Source organism: Heterodontus francisci, unplaced genomic scaffold (assembly GCF_036365525.1).
Source record: "Heterodontus francisci isolate sHetFra1 unplaced genomic scaffold, sHetFra1.hap1 HAP1_SCAFFOLD_963, whole genome shotgun sequence".
Classification (NCBI taxonomy): Eukaryota; Metazoa; Chordata; class Chondrichthyes; order Heterodontiformes; family Heterodontidae; genus Heterodontus; species Heterodontus francisci.
The window spans coordinates 214453-234961 of NW_027141196.1; the positions used below are offsets into that span (position 1 = coordinate 214453).

General features: G+C 48.6%; 1 protein-coding gene across 1 annotated transcript in view; it reads right to left on the reverse strand.

Annotated features, from left to right (window-relative positions):
• The window catches only part of LOC137362454 (elastin-like), a 70669-nt gene that overhangs the window by 50098 nt on the left and 62 nt on the right, over positions 1-20509 (reverse strand). Inside the window, exons 2-3 of the mRNA XM_068026841.1 lie at positions 17631-17687; positions 16003-16047 (exon numbers count right to left, since the gene is read on the reverse strand). The gene's annotated coding sequence lies outside the window, so the exon portion shown is untranslated. The remainder of the gene's footprint in view (positions 1-16002; positions 16048-17630; positions 17688-20509) is intronic.

Sequence of the window (20509 nt, forward strand, 5' to 3'; positions counted from 1 at the left end):
AGTGACTGCTATTCTCTATAATATACACAGGGACTGCTATTATCTATAATATACACAGTGACTGCTATTCTCTATAATATACACAGGGACTGCTGTTGTCTATAATATACACAGGGACTGCTATTATCTACTATATACACAGTGACTGCTATTCTCTATAATATACACAGGGACTGCTATTCTCTATAATATACACAGGGACTGCTATTCTCTATAATATACACTGGGACTGCTATTCTCTATAATATACACAGGGACTGCTATTCTCTATAATATACACAGGGACTGCTATTCTCTATAATATACACTGGGACTGCTATTCTCTATAATATACACAGGGACTGCTGTTGTCTATAATATACACAGGGACTGCTATTATCTATAATATACACAGGGACTGCTATTCACTATAATATACACAGGGACTGCTATTATCTATAATATACACAGTGACTGCTATTATCTACTATATACACAGGGACTGCTATTCTCTATAATATACACAGTGACTGCTATTATCTACTATATACACAGTGACTGCTATTATCTATAATATACACAGTGACTGCTATTATCTATAATATACACAGGGACTGCTATTCTCTATAATATGCACAGTGACTGCTATTATCTACTATATACACAGTGACTGCTATTATCTATAATATACACAGGGACTGCTATTATCTATAATATACACAGGGGCTGCTATTCTCTATAATATACACAGTGACTGCTATTATCTATAATATACACAGGGACTGCTATTATCTATAATATACACAGGGGCTGCTATTCTCTATAATATACACAGGGACTGCTATTATCTATAATATACACAGGGACTGCTATTATCTATAATATACACAGGGGCTGCTAGTCTCTATAATATACACAGTGACTGCTATTATCTATATTATACACAGGGACTGCTATTATCTATAATATACACAGGGGCTGCTATTCTCTATAATAAACACAGGGACTGCTATTCTCTATAATATACACAGGGACTGCTATTCTCTATAATATATACAGGGACTGCTATTCTCTATAATATACACAGTGACTGTTATTATCTATAATATACACAGTGACTGCTATTCTCTATAATATACACAGGGACTGCTATTATCTATAATATACACAGTGACTGCTATTCTCTATAATATATACAGGGACTGCTATTCTCTATAATATACACAGTGACTGTTATTATCTATAATATACACAGTGACTGCTATTATCTATAATATACACAGGGACTGCTATTCTCTATAATATACACAGTGACTGCTATTATCTATAATATACACAGTGACTGTTATTATCTAAAATATACACAGTGACTGCTATTATCTATAATATACACAGGGACTGTTATTCTCTATAATATACACAGGGACTGCTATTCTCTATAATATACACAGGGACTGCTATTCTCTATAATATACACAGTGACTGCTATTCTCTATAATATACACAGGGACTGCTATTATCTATAATATACACAGGGACTGCTATTCACTATAATATACACAGTGACTGCTATTCTCTATAATATACACAGGGGCTGCTATTCTCTATAATATACACAGGGACTGCTATTCACCATAATATACACAGGGACTGCTATTATCTATAATATACACAGGGACTGCTATTCTCTATAATATACACAGGGACTGCTATTATCTATAATATACACAGGGGCTGCTATTATCTATAATATACACAGGGACTGCTATTCTCTATAATATACACAGTGACTGCTATTCTCTATAATATACACAGTGACTGCTATTATCTATAATATACACAGGGACTGCTATTCTCTATAATATACACAGTGACTGCTATTCTCTATAATATACACAGAGTCTGCTATTCTCTATAATATACACAGTGACTGTTATTATCTATAATATACACAGGGACTGCTATTCTCTATAATATACACAGTGACTGCTATTCTCTATAATATACACAGGGACTGCTATTATCTATAATATACACAGTGACTGTTATTATCTATAATATACACAGTGACTGCTATTATCTATAATATACACAGGGACTGCTATTATCTATAATATACACAGTGACTGCTATTATCTATAATATACACAGGGACTGCTATTCTCTATAATATACACAGGGACTGCTATTATCTATTATATACACAGTGACTGCTATTCTCTATAATATACACAGTGACTGCTATTCTCCATAATATACACAGTGACTGCTATTATCTATAATATACACAGTGACTGCTATTATCTATAATATACACAGTGACTGCTATTCTCCATAATATACACAGTGACTGCTATTCTCCATAATATACACAGTGACTGCTATTATCTATAATATACACAGGGACTGCTGTTCTCTATAATATACACAGTGACTGCTATTCTCCATAATATACACAGTGACTGCTATTATCTATAATATACACAGGGACTGCTGTTCTCTATAATATACACAAGGACTGCTATTCTCTATAATATACACAGGGACTGCTATTATCTATAATATACACAGTGACTGCTATTCTCCATAATATACACAGTGACTGCTATTATCTATAATATACACAGTGACTGCTATTCTCCATAATATACACAGTGACTGCTATTCTCCATAATATACACAGTGACTGCTATTATCTATAATATACACAGGGACTGCTGTTCTCTATAATATACACAAGGACTGCTATTCTCTATAATATACACAGGGACTGCTATTATCTATAATATACACAGTGACTGCTATTATCTATAATATACACAGTGACTGCTATTCTCTATAATATACACAGTGACTGCTATTCTCTATAATATACACAGTGACTGCTATTATCTATAATATACACAGTGACTGCTATTATCTATAATATACACAGTGACTGCTATTATCTATAATATACACAGTGACTGCTATTATCTATAATATACACAGTGACTGTTATTATCTATAATATACACAGTGACTGCTATTCTCTATAATATACACAGTGACTGTTATTATCTATAATATACACAGTGACTGCTATTCTCTATAATATACACAGTGACTGCTATTATCTATAATATACACAGTGACTGCTGTTCTCTATAATATACACAGTGACTGCTATTATCTATAATATACACAGTGAATGCTATTCTCTATAATATACACAGGGACTGCTATTCTCTATAATATACACAGGGACTGCTATTCTCTATAATATACACAGGGACTGTTATTATCTAAAATATACACAGGGACTGCTATTATCTATAATATACACAGGGACTGCTATTCTCTATAATATACAGAGGGACTGCTATTCACTATAATATACACAGGGACTGCTATTCTCTATAATATATACAGTGACTGCTATTATCTATAATATACACAGGGACTGCTATTCACTATAATATACACAGTGACTGCTATTATCTATAATATACACAGTGACTGCTATTATCTATAATATACACAGTGACTGCTATTATCTATAATATACACAGTGACTGCTATTATCTATAATATACACAGTGACTGCTATTATCTATAATATACACAGTGACTGTTATTATCTATAATATACACAGTGACTGCTATTCTCTATAATATACACAGTGACTGTTATTATCTATAATATACACAGTGACTGCTATTCTCTATAATATACACAGTGACTGCTATTCTCTATAATATACACAGTGACTGCTATTATCTATAATATACACAGGGACTGCTATTATCTATAATATACACAGGGACTGCTATTCTCTATAATATACACAGTGACTGCTATTCTCTATAATATACACAGTGACTGCTATTCTCTATAATATACACAGTGACTGCTATTATCTATAATATACACAGTGACTGCTATTCTCTATAATATACACAGTGACTGCTATTATCTATAATATACACAGTGACTGCTATTCTCTATAATATACACAGTGACTGCTATTCTCTATAATATACACAGGGGCTGCTATTCTCTATAATATACACAGGGACTGCTATTCTCTATAATATACACAGTGACTGCTATTATCTATAATATACACAGTGACTGCTATTCTCTATAATATACACAGTGACTGCTATTATCTATAATATACACAGTGACTGCTATTATCTATAATATACACTGGGACTGCTATTCTCTATAATATACACAGTGACTGCTATTCTCTATAATATACACAGTGACTGCTATTATCTATAATATACACAGTGACTGCTATTATCTATAATATACACAGGGACTGCTATTATCTATAATATACACTGGGACTGCTATTCACTATAATATACACAGGGACTGCTATTCTCTATAATATACACAGGGACTGCTATTCTCTCTAATATACACAGTGACTGCTATTCTCTCTAATATACACAGGGACTGCTATTCTCTATAATATACACAGTGACTGCTATTCTCTATAATATACACAGGGACTGCTATTCTCTATAATATACACAGTGACTGCTATTCACTATAATATACACAGGGACTGCTATTCACTATAATATACACAGTGACTGCTATTCTCTATAATATACACAGTGACTGCTATTATCTATAATATACACAGGGGCTGCTATTATCTATAATATACACAGGGGCTGCTATTATCTATTATGTACACAGTGACTGCTATTCTCTATAATATACACAGGGACTGCTATTATCTATAATATACACAGTGACTGCTATTCTCTATAATATACACAGGGACTGCTATTCTCTATAATATACACAGGGACTGCTATTCTCTATAATATACACAGTGACTGCTATTATCTATAATATGCACAGTGACTGCTATTCTCTATAATATACACAGGGACTGCTATTCTCTATAATATACACAGTGACTGCTATTATCTATAATATACACAGTGACTGCTATTCTCTATAATATACACAGGGACTGCTATTCTCTATAATATACACAGTGACTGCTATTATCTATTATGTACACAGTGACTGCTATTCTCTATAATATACACAGGGACTGCTATTATCTATAATATACACAGTGACTGCTATTATCTATAATATACACAGTGACTGCTATTCTCTATAATATACACAGTGACTGCTATTATCTATAATATACACAGTGACTGCTATTATCTATAATATACACAGTGACTGCTATTATCTATAATATACACAGGGACTGCTATTCTCTATAATATACACAGGGACTGCTATTATCTATAATATACACAGTGACTGCTATTATCTATAATATACACAGTGACTGCTATTCTCTATAATATACACAGTGACTGCTATTCTCTATAATATACACAGGGACTGCTATTCTCTATAATATACACAGGGACTGCTATTCTCTATAATATACACAGGGACTGCTATTCTCTATAATATACACAGGGACTGCTATTCTCTATAATATACACAGGGACTGCTATTCTCTATAATATACACAGTGACTGCTATTCTCTATAATATACACAGTGACTGCTATTATCTATAATATACACAGTGACTGCTATTCTCTATAATATACACAGTGACTGCTATTCTCTATAATATACACAGGGACTGTTATTCTCTATAATATACACAGGGGCTGCTATTCTCTATAATATACACAGGGACTGCTATTCTCTATAATATACACAGTGACTGCTATTCTCTATAATATACACAGGGGTTGCTATTCTCTATAATATACACATGGACTGCTATTCTCTATAATATACACAGGGACTGCTATTCTCTATAATATACACAGTGACTGCTATTATCTATAATATACACAGTGACTGCTGTTCTCTATTATATACACAGGGACTGCTATTCTCTATAATATACACAGGGACTGCTATTATCTATAATATACACAGGGACTGCTATTCTCTATAATATACACAGGGACTGCTATTCTCTATAATATACACAGGGACTGCTATTCTCTATAATATACAGAGGGACTGCTATTCTCTATAATATACACAGGGACTGCTATTCTCTATAATATACACAGGGACTGCTATTCTCTATAATATACACAGGGACTGCTATTCTCTATAATATACACAGTGACTGCTATTCTCTATAATATACACAGGGGTTGCTATTCTCTATAATATACACATGGACTGCTATTCTCTCTAATATACACAGTGACTGCTATTCTCTATAATATACACAGGGACTGCTATTCTCTATAATATACACAGGGACTGCTATTCTCTATAATATACACAGTGACTGCTATTCTCTATAATATACACAGGGACTGCTATTCTCTATAATATACACAGTGACTGCTATTCTCTATAATATACACAGTGACTGCTATTCACTATAATATACACAGGGACTGCTATTCACTATAATATACACAGTGACTGCTATTCTCTATAATATACACAGTGACTGCTATTATCTATAATATACACAGTGACTGCTATTATCTATAATATACACAGGGGCTGCTATTATCTATAATATACACAGGGGCTGCTATTATCTATTATGTACACAGTGACTGCTATTCTCTATAATATACACAGGGACTGCTATTATCTATAATATACACAGTGACTGCTATTCTCTATAATATACACAGGGACTGCTATTCTCTATAATATACACAGGGACTGCTGTTCTCTATAATATACACAGTGACTGCTATTCTCTATTATATACACAGGGACTGCTATTCTCTATAATATACACAGTGACTGCTATTATCTATAATATACACAGTGACTGCTATTCTCTATAATATACACAGGGACTGCTATTCTCTATAATATACACAGTGACTGCTATTATCTATAATATACACAGTGACTGCTATTCTCTATAATATACACAGGGACTGCTATTCTCTATAATATACACAGTGACTGCTATTATCTATTATGTACACAGTGACTGCTATTCTCTATAATATACACAGGGACTGCTATTATCTATAATATACACAGTGACTGCTATTATCTATAATATACACAGTGACTGCTATTATCTATAATATACACAGTGACTGCTATTCTCTATAATATACACAGTGACTGCTATTATCTATAATATACACAGTGACTGCTATTATCTATAATATACACAGGGACTGCTATTCTCTATAATATACACAGGGACTGCTATTATCTATAATATACACAGTGACTGCTATTATCTATAATATACACAGTGACTGCTATTCTCTATAATATACACAGGGACTGCTATTCTCTATAATATACACAGGGACTGCTATTCTCTATAATATACACAGTGACTGCTATTCTCTATAATATACACAGTGACTGCTATTATCTATAATATACACAGTGACTGCTATTCTCTATAATATACACAGTGACTGCTATTCTCTATAATATACACAGGGACTGTTATTCTCTATAATATACACAGGGACTGTTATTCTCTATAATATACACAGGGACTGTTATTCTCTATAATATACACAGGGACTGCTATTCTCTATAATATACACAGTGACTGCTATTCTCTATAATATACACAGGGACTGTTATTCTCTATAATATACACAGGGACTGTTATTCTCTATAATATACACAGGGACTGCTATTCTCTATAATATACACAGGGACTGCTATTCTCTATAATATACACAGTGACTGCTATTCTCTATAATATACACAGTGACTGCTATTCTCTATAATATACACAGTGACTGCTATTCTCTATAATATACACAGGAGCTTCTATTCTCAATAATATACACAGTGACTGCTGTTCTCTATAATATACACAGGGACTGCTATTCCCTCGAACAAAGATTGTTTTCCCCCGTCCGCCGGCTGGCGCCTCTCGAACACGTTGGTCACAGCCTCTTGATAAGGGCTCAGCCATTTCGCCCTGGGATAGGTCGAAATTTCTGTCCTCAGAGTGCTGGGAATGTCTGGAATTCATGACCCAGAGTGCTGTGGATTCTCCGTCGTTCCGTATTTTCCAGGCGGCCATGGATTGATTTTTTGTCTCTCAGGGAATCGAGGCGTGCGGGAAAGTGGAGTTGGGCATGACGATCAGAAATGATTGTATTGAATGGGGTTTCAGCGCCCGAGGGGCCAAATGGCCTACCCCTGGTACTATTTCTTCAGTTCTTATCTTCTATGAGTATTGCAGGAAATAGGGTAAAGCTCCCTCTACACTGTCCCCCATCAAACACTCCCAGGACAGGTACAGTACGGGGGTTAGATACAGAGTAAAGCTCCCTCTACACTGTCCCCCATCAAACACTCCCCAGGACAGGTACAGTACGGGGGTTAGATACAGAGTAAAGCTCTCTCTACACTGTCCCCCATCAAACACTCCCAGGACAGGTACAGTACGGGGGTTAGATACAGAGTAAAGCTCCCTCTACACTGTCCCCCATCAAACACTCCCAGGACAGGTACAGTACGGGGGTTAGATACAGAGTAAAGCTCCCTCTACACTGTCCCCCATCAAACACTCCCCAGGACAGGTACAGTACGGGGGTTAGATACAGAGTAAAGCTCCCTCTACACTGTCCCCATCAAACACTCCCAGGACAGGTACAGTACGGGGGTTAGATACAGAGTAAAGCTCCCTCTACACTGTCCCCCATCAAACACTCCCCAGGACAGGTACAGTACGGGGGTTAGATACAGAGTAAAGCTCCCTCTACACTGTCCCCATCAAACACTCCCAGGACAGGTACAGTACCGGGGTTAGATACAGAGTAAAGCTCCCTCTGCACTGTCCCCATCAAACACTCCCAGGACAGGTACAGTGCGGGGGTTAGATACAGAGTAAAGCTCCCTCGACACTGTCCCCCATCAAACACTCCCAGGACAGGTACAGTGCGGGGGTTAGATACAGAGTAAAGCTCCCTCGACACTGTCCCCCATCAAACACTCCCAGGACAGGTACAGTACGGGGGTTAGATACAGAGTAAAGCTCCCTCTGCACTGTCCCCCATCAAACACTCCCCAGGACAGGTACAGCTCTGGGATTGGCTGGGCAATTTGGAGCACTTCCTGCCAGCAATCAGGGGGAGCAGCTGCACTTGTGTTGCAGCAATTGCAGAGAGGAGACTGGAGAAAGGTGAATACAGAGTGGAGGGAAACCATCAAGGAAGGCTGCAATTTTTCTGGAGAGGTGGGTGTCAGGGCACCTGAAAAACTATTAAGTTTAAACTGTTTGGGGGAGGGAGAAGAGGCCTGAAGACTCAGGGGTGGGGCAGCCAAATCCAGTGTATTGGTGTTTGCACACAGGGAGCTCCCTCCCCACCCCAACTGCCTGCTCGGGACAGCTGGAGTTGCCCGGGTGAAGACTGTCTTGTTAAAATCAGAAGAGGAGAGTACCGGGCGGCTCCAGCCGTCCCGGGCGAAGAAGCCTCCCCCAACTGGAAGACAACAAACAAGTTTGGACTAATTGTGATAAAGGTGCTCCAACTGGCAGTTGGAACAAACATCCTTTTCAGCCTTTCTCTCCCTTCCTCCACTCAGTCGCCTCAATCACCTATCCTCCCCTTTTCCTTTACCATCCTACGCCATCCTCCTCTACTCCCACTCCACCTTGTTTAAAGATTGCTTTTTTTAAAATTGTGTAAATTTGTTTTGTTTCTTGGGGGTGGACGTAGCTCTGCGACCCCATGGCAAGCCCCTCTTCGCCGGTGGCGGGGCCTTCCCGTACATATGCTGCTGCGGCTGCTGCAGCTGCACCTGTTGCCCCTTCACCGTTTGCTTTATTAACATCGAAGCATGGGGTCAACAGCTACGTCCACCCGAACATGACTATAGAGGCATGCGTGAAAGCAATGGCCGAGGTTGTCGGCCCTTCGGCCATTGTTGCAGCCTCTAAAATGTACGGGAAGGCAGTGTTATTCCTGAAGACCGAGCGGGCGGTGTCCCTGGCTCTGAGCAAGGGGCTCACCGTGGGCGGGACCTTTCTGCCAGTGGACCCCCTGGAGGCCACTGCGCAAAGGCTCATTTTATCCAATGTCCCACCCTTCATCCCTGGTGAGCTCCTCCTTCCCCACCTGCACCATCTGGGGGAGGTAAAGACGGGGCTCACCCCAGTCCCGCTCGGTCTTCGGGAGAACAGCCTCCGACACGTCTACTCCTTCCGCCGCCAGTTATTCATGCGGCTGGCGCGGGAGGAGGTGACAGAGGGCCACTTTTATGTAGAATTCCAGGGGACGGCCTACCGCGTCTTCTGGACCTTGGACGGGGTGTGGTGCCATGTCTGTAAGGGGGTGGGGCATGTTCGTAAGAACTGCCCCAACCTCCCGGCTGCCAACTCCAACTCAGCGGCCCAGGGTGGCGACGCTGCACCTCCTCCCACCCCCCCTACACCTCCACCAGATACCATTCAGTCGGTACCGGAGGCTGTGGTTTTCACGGCCTCCGGCAGGGAGGGGGGTGACCGTCCAAGTGGAAGGAAGGCGCGGAGGAGAAATAAACATCGAGAGGCGCGTCCCCTGGATATCGTGACACTACCCGAGCCTGAGCTCAGCCCAAGGCCCGATCTCGGGAAGTCAACTTGCCCCAGGGCTGGGCTCAGGCCCAGGGTGAATAAAAAAAAGGAGAGTGTGGAGGTGGAGGCCTCTGATGATATGGAGGTCTCTGAGCCTCCGCACACAACTGGGAAAAAGAGGAGAAGGCACCCCTCCACAGAGGTAACAAGGGGCCCTGAGGCGCAGGGCCCATCTGTTGGAGGGGAGCTGTCTCCTGTTTCGGGTCCCCAGGTTTCCCCTACCGCCACCACCAAGGCTGCAAAGTCCGGGCAGGTGCTCCCTATTCCTCAGGATGGAGGGGAGGGGATGGCCCCGGTACATGAGGCCCCTCCTGAAGGAGTAAGTGGGGCCCTGCTTGTGGTGGGGGAGCCTGGGGAAGCCGCCCATTCTGCCACTGCTACTGGGTCGGGTGTCCTGAATGAAGGGGAGGGCGAGGCCCCAGAGGGTCGGGCCTCCCAGCCGGAGTCCACCACCAACCAGGAGACACCCGACCCAGTTATAACTGAGAATGCTGCCCCACCTGCTGGGCCTGTGGGTGCTGGCGGAGCGGGAGATAGCCTCCTCCCTCCGCCTGCAATCTCGGCTCCGGTTGGTTTCCCGGAGTCGGGAACTTCTGTCTCCCCTGGACCACTCATTGCCCTGGGGACGGAGGTGGAGGGGGGTCCTGAGCTGCTGGTGCCTACAGGCTCCAGTTTCACAATAGAACCCAGAGAGGACTCCTCCGCCATCGATCCTGGGGGTGGGATCGTGACGGAGGCGGGACCAGCTGGCGCGGCCGGGACGTCCGCCCCACAGTGTGTGGTGGATGTGTTGGCCGCTGGCGGTGACGACCCGGAGGAGGATGGGGATTCGGTGCGGGGCACGGAGGATGATCTTGATTCCATCGCCAGTGAGGTGGTGGAGTCCCTCGTGCCTCCCACCGAATCTCCTCTCATCCCCACGGCGGAACTCCGGGATTTCCTCGCGGCTTGCAGGGGTTGCCGCAATAAAGTTCAGCTGGCCCTCGACCGTTGGTCGAATCTGGCGCTGATCATCCAGTCCGTCCGTGCCGCCCTTAAGATAGCGGGCAAGCGCGCGGACGTGAAACTGGTTGAGAGGCGCCGTTTTAATGTGTTCCTCAATGGGTTGCTGGGGGAGTGGAGGGCCAGGTGCACTTCCACTCCCTCCTCACAGTGAGCTGTTGGTGACGGGTTTTACGTACCTTTGACATGAAGATAACCATAGCCAGCCTCAACATCAACGGCAGCAGAGGGGCTCAACGCAGATTTCACAATCTCTCAGTCCTTAGGGAAGGGAGATACGCGGTGAGCTTTCTGCAGGAAACCCACACCGTTCCGGGAGACGAAGCCACCTGGCTCCTGGAGTGGCAGGGTGGGGTCTACATGAGTCACCTCACCCCTATTTCTAGTGGGGTGGCTATCTTGTTGGCCCCGACTTTTCAGCCGGAGATCTTGGGGGTCAAGGAGCTAGTGCCGGGCCGCTTGCTCCACCTCGCCGTTCGCCTGGGTAGCGTGCCGCTCCACTTTGTGAACGTGTACGCGCCCAGGCCCGGCGCTTTGCAAGCGCGCTTCTTTGAAGAAGTGTCCGCTCTCTTGAGCTCCATCGATAGCGGCGAGTGCATCATCCTCGGGGGGGATTTTAACTGCACCCTCGAGGTGGGGGATCGCTCCGGTCCCCAGCGCGGCCAAGCGTCGGTGGAGAAGTTGAGGGGACTGATCAGCTCCCTTAACTTGGTGGACGTCTGGCGGAATCTCCATCCCGACTCCAGCGCCTTCACGTGGAGGTCTGGAGGAGGGGGGTCGCGAATCGACCGCCTCTACATTTCGCAGGCGTACGTCTCCCGCGTTTCGGCGGCCTCCATGCGGCTGGTGCCGTGCTCGGACCATCGCCTGGTGTGGGCGGAGTTCACTCCGCTCCGCACGCGGGCGGGGTCCGCGTACTGGCACTTTAACAACCGGCTGCTGGAGGACGTGCGATTTCGGGACTCGTTCTGTCGATTCTGGGCCGACTGGGGAAGGAAGCAGGGGGGCTTCCCCTCCTTGAGGCTATGGTGGGATGTGGGCAAGACTCACATCCGCGTCTTCTGTCAGGAGTACGCGAAGGGGTCGACCAAAAGGCGGGAAGCCGAGATCGGGCGCCTTGAGAGGGAGGTGCTCGACTTGGAATCCCGCCTCGGTCATGCCGTCGCGGACCCGGCCCTGTGGCAGGCGTACAAAGAGAAGAAGGGCGCGCTGAGGAACCTGCAGCTCATAGGGTCCCGAGGCGCGTACGTGAGGTCGCGGATCCAGATCCTGGAAGATTTGGACCGCGCCTCACCCTTCTTCTACTCGCTGGAAAAATGGCGGGGGGTCCGTAAGCAGCTCGTCGAGCTGCTGGCCGACGACGGATCCTCCATCACGGATCCGGAGGGAATAGGCCTCCTAGTCCGTACTTATTACAGTGCGTTGTTCTCTCCGGATCCGTCCAGTGAGGATGCGCGCAGAGTTTTGTGGGAGGACCTGCCGCAGGTCAGCCCGGAGGGCGCCGAAGGATTGGAGGCTCCGCTCACGTTGGCGGAGCTGACTGGCGCCCTCCACCAGCTCTCGAGGGGCAAATCCCCAGGGCTGGATGGGTTGACCGTGGAGTTCCTCAGGACGTTCTGGGACGTCCTGGGGGACGATTACGCGCGGGTCCTGGGGGAAAGCCTGGCGACCGGGGAGATGCCCCTCTCGTGGCGCAGGGCGGTCATCGTCCTGCTGCCGAAGAGGGGCGATCTCCGCCTGCTTAAAAACTGGCGTCCAGTCTCTTTGCCCGGGCTATGTCTACCCGCCTGGGCTCCGTGCTGGCCCACATGATCCACCCCGACCAGTCCTACACGGTCCCGGGCCGGTCCATCCAGGACAACATCCACCTGGTCCTGGACCTGATCCATCTTTCCCAGAGGACTGGTCAGTCGGTCGCCTTTCTCTCCCTCGATCAGGAGAAGGCGTTCGACAGGGTGGATCACGATTACCTTTTCGGGACTCTGCGCGCTTTCGGACTCGGGCCGCATTTCGTGGCCCGGGTCCGACTTTTATACGCCGCCGCAGAGTGTCTAGTCAAAGTTAACGGGTCCTTGACGGCGCCCCTTCGATTTGGGAGAGGAGTGCGTCAGGGGTGCCCCATGTCCGGCCAACTGTATACCATCTGCGTGGAGCCCTTCCTGTGCCTGCTTCGCAGGAGGTTGACGGGATTGGCTCTGCGCGAGCCGGCCATGCGGGTCGTCCTCTCGGCTTACGCCGACGACGTGCTCCTCGCAATCACAGATCCCGTTGACTTGCGGAGGATGCGCGACTGCCAGCAGACCTTTTCTGCCGCGTCCTCCGCGAGGATCAATTGGGAGAAATGTTCCGGACTCCTGGTTGGTCAGTGGCGGGTGGACTCCCTGCCGGAGGAGATGACACCTTTTGCGTGGAGCACCACGCACCTCCTCTATCTGGGAGTCCACCTTAGCCCCGCTGAGGAAGCCTGGCCGGCAAACTGGCAGGAGTTGGAGGCGAAAGTCACCGCTCGGCTGGGGCGCTGGACAGGACTGCTCCGAGTGCTTTCCTACAGGGGCCGAGCGTTGGTCATAAACCAACTGGTGGCCTCCATGCTGTGGTACCGGTTGGTCACTTTGGCCCCGCCCCCTGTATTTGCCACCAAGATCCAGAAGAAACTCGTCGATTTCTTCTGGGGCAAGAGGAAACACTGGGTCTCTGCCGCGGTCCTGAGTCTCCCGATCGAGGAGGGCGGTCAGTCGCTGGTGTGCGTCCGCACCCAGGCTGCGACTCTCCGCCTTCGGACCCTGCAGAGATACCTGTACGTCGAGCGTCCTCCCAGATGGTGTGCGCTGGCGACGTATTTTTTCCGCCAGTGTCACTGCCTTCAAGACGACACGCAGCTCCCGGTGGAGTCCGTTAGCCGCGCCACTCTGAGGGAGTTGCCTGTCTTTTACCGGGATCTTTTCCGAGTCTGGAACATGGTCGCCTCCAGTCAGGGCGCTCCCCCGCCGGCGGAGGAGAGCGCCTCGGCTGTCCGGGCGGCCGACTCCGGGGACGGTCCGGCGGGCGGAGGAGTAGCCGAAACCCCCGGGACGCCCCTCACTGCGGGTGGCGAGGGGGCTCGGGAGTGCGGAGCGATCCCGGCCGAGCTGACCCCCGCTGGGCCGGAACTGCTCATCGGACCCAGGCCCCGAAACCCTCCTCGGGAGCCGGTCCCGCACAACCCGAGCCGCCTCTCGGGAATGCCCTCCGTGCCATTCCAATCGGCGCGGAGGGGTTTCCTGTACGGGCTGCTCCTGCACACTCTCCACTTCCTCGCCCTCGTCAGCCGGCCGGACACGCCCTGGCGGTCCGCGTTGCCATGTGGCGGCGAGGGGAAACCCCGATGGAGGTCTCTCTACGCGGGAGTCTTCCCCCTTTACATCGGGGACCTGGGGTGGAGGGTGCTGCACAGAGCAGTCCCGTGCAATAGGCTTTTAAGCAGGTTCACGGACTCCCAGGCCAGCTGTACTTTCTGCGGCCTGGACGAGTCCGTGTTCCACATTTATACGGAGTGTGCGAGGTTGCAGCCCCTATTTGAGTATCTGAAGGGGCTGCTCCTCAAATTCTGGCTGCACTTCAGTCCCACGCTCCTGATCTTTGGGCACCCGGTGCGGAGGGGCTTGGGCCGGGAGGAGGATCTCCTCGTCGGTCTGCTCCTGGGCCTGGCCAAGGTGGCAATTCACAGGTCCAGGTTGCGGGCCGTCGGGGGGTCCGTCCTCCCCGATTGCCTGCCCCTCTTCCGCGGTTACGTTCGCGCCCGGGTGTCCCTGGAAGAGGAGCATGCGGTGTCCGCCGGTACGCTTGAGGCCTTCCGCGACCGGTGGGCACCGCAGGGACTGGAGTGCATTGTCGACGCCGAGAATGGCATTTTAATTTGAGTTTTTTGTTTATTTATCTGTTTTAATAAAGTTATTTTAAAACTGTAAATATGTACATAAAGGGGGCCTGAGGGATAAAGGCCCCCTCGATGTGAAAAATATAAAAAAAAAAAAACGGGGGGGTTAGATACAGAGTAAAGCTCCCTCTACACTGTCCCCATCAAACACTCCCAGGACAGGTACAGTACGGGGGTTAGATACAGAGTAAAGCTCCCTCTACACTGTCCCCCATCAAACACTCCCAGGACAGGTACAGTACGGGGGTTAGATACAGAGTAAAGCTCCCTCTACACTGTCCCCATCAAACACTCCCCAGGACAGGTACAGTACGGGGGTTAGATACAGAGTAAAGCTCCCTCTACACTGTCCCCCATCAAACACTCCCCAGGACAGGTACAGTACGGGGGTTAGATACAGAGTAAAGCTCCCTCTGCACTGTCCCCATCAAACATTCCTTGGTAAATCTCCCACCACTTCTTAAACTTGGAACAGAGGGGTCAATGGACTCGTCCCTTTCTATGAGGCTTCTCTCCATCTTACCTGGAGCTTTGCTTTGTCCCAGACCGATTCCACCACCGCCTTGTCCTGTGAGGAGACAAGAATTCCTGTTTTACCTGCTCACCGGTTGAACTGAACACAGGACTGTTCCTTATAGATGTGGCTCTCTCGGGCGTTGCTAAAGGACTGTCACAGGGAAATGAATGGTGTTCCATACTGTCTCCGATGCTGCCTCTCTCTCTCTCTGTATCTCTCTATCCCTCTCTCTCTCTCTCTCTGTCTGTGTCTCTATCTGTCTGTCCACACTCCCTCTCTCTACTCCTCTCTCTGGATGCCCATCCCCCTCCCTCGACATGTTCACCCCTCTCTCCCTCTCCATCCTGCTCTCTCTCTCCCTCTGTCCCTCTTTCCCTTCCCCACCCCCCCCCCCCCCACATCTCTCCCTGTCTCTCTTTCTCCCTTCCCCCTCCCACTCTGTCTGCCTTGCTCTCTCTCCCTTCCCCTCTCTCGCTCTCTCTCTCTTCCCCCCCCCATCTCAGTCTGTCTGTCTGTCTCTCCCTTCCTCCCTGTCTCTCTCTCTGTCTATCCCTCTCTCCCTGTCTCTCTGTCTGCCTCTCTCTCTCCCTTGCCCCACCCTCTCTCTCTGTCTCTCGCTCTGTCTCTCTCTTTCCCTCTGTCTCTCACTCTCCCTCTGTCCCTTCCCCACCCCCACCACCCCGTCTCTCCCTTCTCTCTCCCTCTCTGTCTGCCTTGCTCTCTCTCCCTTCCCCTCTCTCGCTCTCTCTCTCTCTTCCCCCCCCCCCCATCTCAGTCTGTCTGTCTCTCTCTCCCTGTCTCTCTCTCTGTCTGTCCCTCTCTCCCTGTCTCTCTCTCTGCCTCTCTCTCTCCCTTGCCCCACCCTCTCTCTGTCTCTCGCTCTGTCTCTCTCTCTCGCTCTGTCTCTCTCTCTCGCTCTCTCCCTCCCCCTCTCTCGCTGTCTCTCACTCTTCCCCCCTATCTCAGTCTGTCTGTCTCTCTCTCTGTCTGTCCCTCTCTCCCTGTCTCTTTCTCTCCCTTCCCCCACCCTCTCTCTCTGTCTCTCGCTCTGTCTCACTCTCTCGCTCTGTCTCTCTTTCTCTCTGTCTGTCCCTCTCTCCATCTGTCTCTCTCTCTCGTTGGCTGTCTGTCTCTCTCCCTTCCCCCACCCTCTCCCTCTGTGTCTCTCTCTCTCTCGCTGTCTGTCTCCCTTCCCACCCCCCCCATCTCTCTCTACTGTCCCCCATTCTCTCTCTCTCGCCCCTCTCTGCCTTCCCTCTGTCTCTCTCTCTGTTTACGTCTCTCCCTTGCCCACTCCCGAACCCCCGCTCTCTCTCTCCCACTATCTACTAAACTAATGAGCTTTCTGATTAATTCAACAGTGGATTTAAATCTTCACCTTCCACTGCAACCTGCTTTCCCACATCTCACAGATAAACCCACCAGTCCTGAGGTCTCTCGGCCCATTTAGTTTGCAGACTGTAGCCGTTTCAGGTGCCCATCCAAACTTACACTCCATCAGTCACTAACCTCTCGGCTGATCAAATACCTTTCCCTCAGTTACCCCACCAAAAACTCCCGGGAATTTCCCGTCGCTCCAAGAGGTCACCTCCGAACCTTCCCCCCATTCCCTGACCCTCACCCCCATTCCTTACCATTCACGTATCCATTCTGGTAGCCTGCTGGAAACCCATTCCCGGGAATTCCATAACCTGGGACACAAAACAAAGCTCTGGATTGGGATCCATTCAGTCAGTCCCCACCCATCCACCTTCTCCCCGTATCCCTCAATCCCCACCCACCTCCCCAAATCCCTCAATCCCACCCACCTTCTCCCCGTATCCCTCAATCCCACCCACCTTCTCCCCAAATCCCTCAATCCCACCCACACTTCTCCCCGTATCCCTCAATCCCCACCCACCTTCTCCCAAATCCCTCAATCCCACCCACCTTCTCCCCATATCCCTCACTCCCCACCCACCTTCTCCCCGTATCCCTCAATCCCCACCCACCTTCTCCCAAATCCTCAATCCCCATCCACCTTCTCCCCAAATCCCTCAATCCCCACCCACCTTCTCCCCAAATCCCTCACTCCCACCCACCTTCTCCCAAATCCCTCAATCCCACCCACCTTCTCCCCGTATCCCTCAATCCCCACCCACCTTTTCCCCAAATCCCTCAATCCGCCACCCACCTTTTCCCCAAATCCCTCAATCCCCACCCACCTTTTCCCCAAATCCCTCAATCCCACCCACCTTTTCCCCAAATCCCTCAATCCCCACCCATCCACCTTCTCCCCATATCCCTCAATCCCCACCCACCTTCTCCCAAATCCCTCAATCCCACCCACCTTTTCCCCAAATCCCTCAATCCCACCCATCCACCTTCTCCCCATATCCCTCAATCCCCCCACCTTCTCCCAAATCCCTCAATCCCCACCCACCTTCTCCCCAAATCCCTCAATCCCCACCCATCCACCTTCTCCCCAAATCCCTCACTCCCCACCCACCTTCTCCCCGTATCCCTCAATCCTCACCCATCCACCTTCTCCCGTATCCCTCAATCCCCACCCACCTTCTCCCCAAATCCCTCAATCCCCACCCACCTTCTCCCAAATCCCTCAATCCCCACCCACTTCTCCCCATATCCCTCAATCCCCACCCACCTTCTCCCCATATCCCTCAATCCCCGACCCACCTTCTCCCCATATCCCTCACTCCCCACCCACCTTCTCCCCAAATCCCTCAATCCCCACCCACCTTCTCCCCGTATCCCTCAATCCCCATCCACCTTCTCCCCAAATCCCTCAATCCCCACCCACCTTCTCCCCTATCCCTCAATCCACCCCACCCACCTTCTCCCCAAATCCCTCAATCCCACCTACCTTCTCCCAAATCCCTCAATCCACCCACCTTCTCCCGTATCCCTCAATCCCCAGCCCACCTTTTCCCCAAATCCCTCAATCCCACCCACCTTCTCCCCAAATCCCTCAATCCCACCCACCTTCTCCCATATCCCTCAATCCCCACCTACCTTCTCCCCGTATCCCTCAATCCCCCACCCACCTTTTCCCCAAATCCCTCAATCCCACCCACCTTCTCCCATATCCCTCACTCCCCACCCACCTTCTCCCCGTATCCCTCAATCCCACCCACCTTCTCCCCAAATCCTCAATCCCATCCACCTTCTCCCCAAATCCTCAATCCCACCCACCTTCTCCCCGTATCCCTCAATCCCCACCCACCTTCTCCCCATATCCCTCAATCCACCCACCTTCTCCCGTATCCCTCAATCCCGCCCACTTCTCCCCGTATCCCTCAATCCCCACCCACCTTCTCCCCATATCCCTCAATCCCCACCCACCTTCTCCCATATCCCTCAATCCCCACCCACCTTCTCCTCGTATCCCTCAATCCCCACCCACCTTCTCCCGTATCCCTCAATCCCCACCCACTTCTCCCCGTATCCCTCAATCCCCACCCACCTTCTCCCCATATCCCTCAATCCCCACCCACCTTCTCCCCATATCCCTCAATCCCCACCCACCTTCTCCTCGTATCCCTCAATCCCCAACACCCACCTTCTCCCCATATCCCTCAATCCCCACCCACCTTCTCCCAAATACCTCAATCCCCACCCACCTTCTCCCAAATACCTCAATCCCCACCCACCTTCTCCCCAAATACCTCAATCCCCACCTACCTTCTCCCCATAATCACTCAATCCCACCCACCTTCTCCCATATCCTCAATCCCCACCCGCCTTCTCCCCATATCCCTCAATCCACCCACCTTCTCCCCATATCCCTCACTCCCCACCCACCTTCTCCCCATATCCCTCAATCCCCACCCACCTTCTCCCCATATCCCTCACTCCCCACCCACCTTCTCCCCATATCCCTCAATCCCACCCACCTTCTCCCCGTATCCCTCAATCCCCACCCACCTTCTCCCCATATCCCTCAATCCCCATCCACCTTCTCCCCATATCCCTCAATCCCACCCACCTTCTCCCCATATCCCTCACTCCCACCCACCTTCTCCCATATCCCTCAATCCCACCCACCTTCTCCCCATATCCCTCAATCCCACCCACCTTCTCCCCATATCCCTCACTCCCCACCTACCTTCTCCCCAAATCCCTCAATCCCCACCCACCTTCTCCCCATATCCCTCAATCCCCATCCACCTTCTCCCCAAATCCCTCAATCCCCACCCACCTTCTCCCCATATCCCTCAATCCCCATCCACCTTCTCCCCATATCCCTCACTCCCCACCTACCTTCTCCCCAAATCCCTCAATCCCCACCCACCTTCTCCCCATATCCCTCAATCCCCATCCACCTTCTCCCCATATCCCTCACTCCCACCCACCTTCTCCCCATATCCCTCAATCCCACCCACCTTCTCCCCATATCCCTCAATCCCACCCACCTTCTCCCCATATCCCTCACTCCCCACCTACCTTCTCCCCAAATCCCTCAATCCCCACCCACCTTCTCCCCATATCCCTCACTCAGAGAACCCAGTAAAGG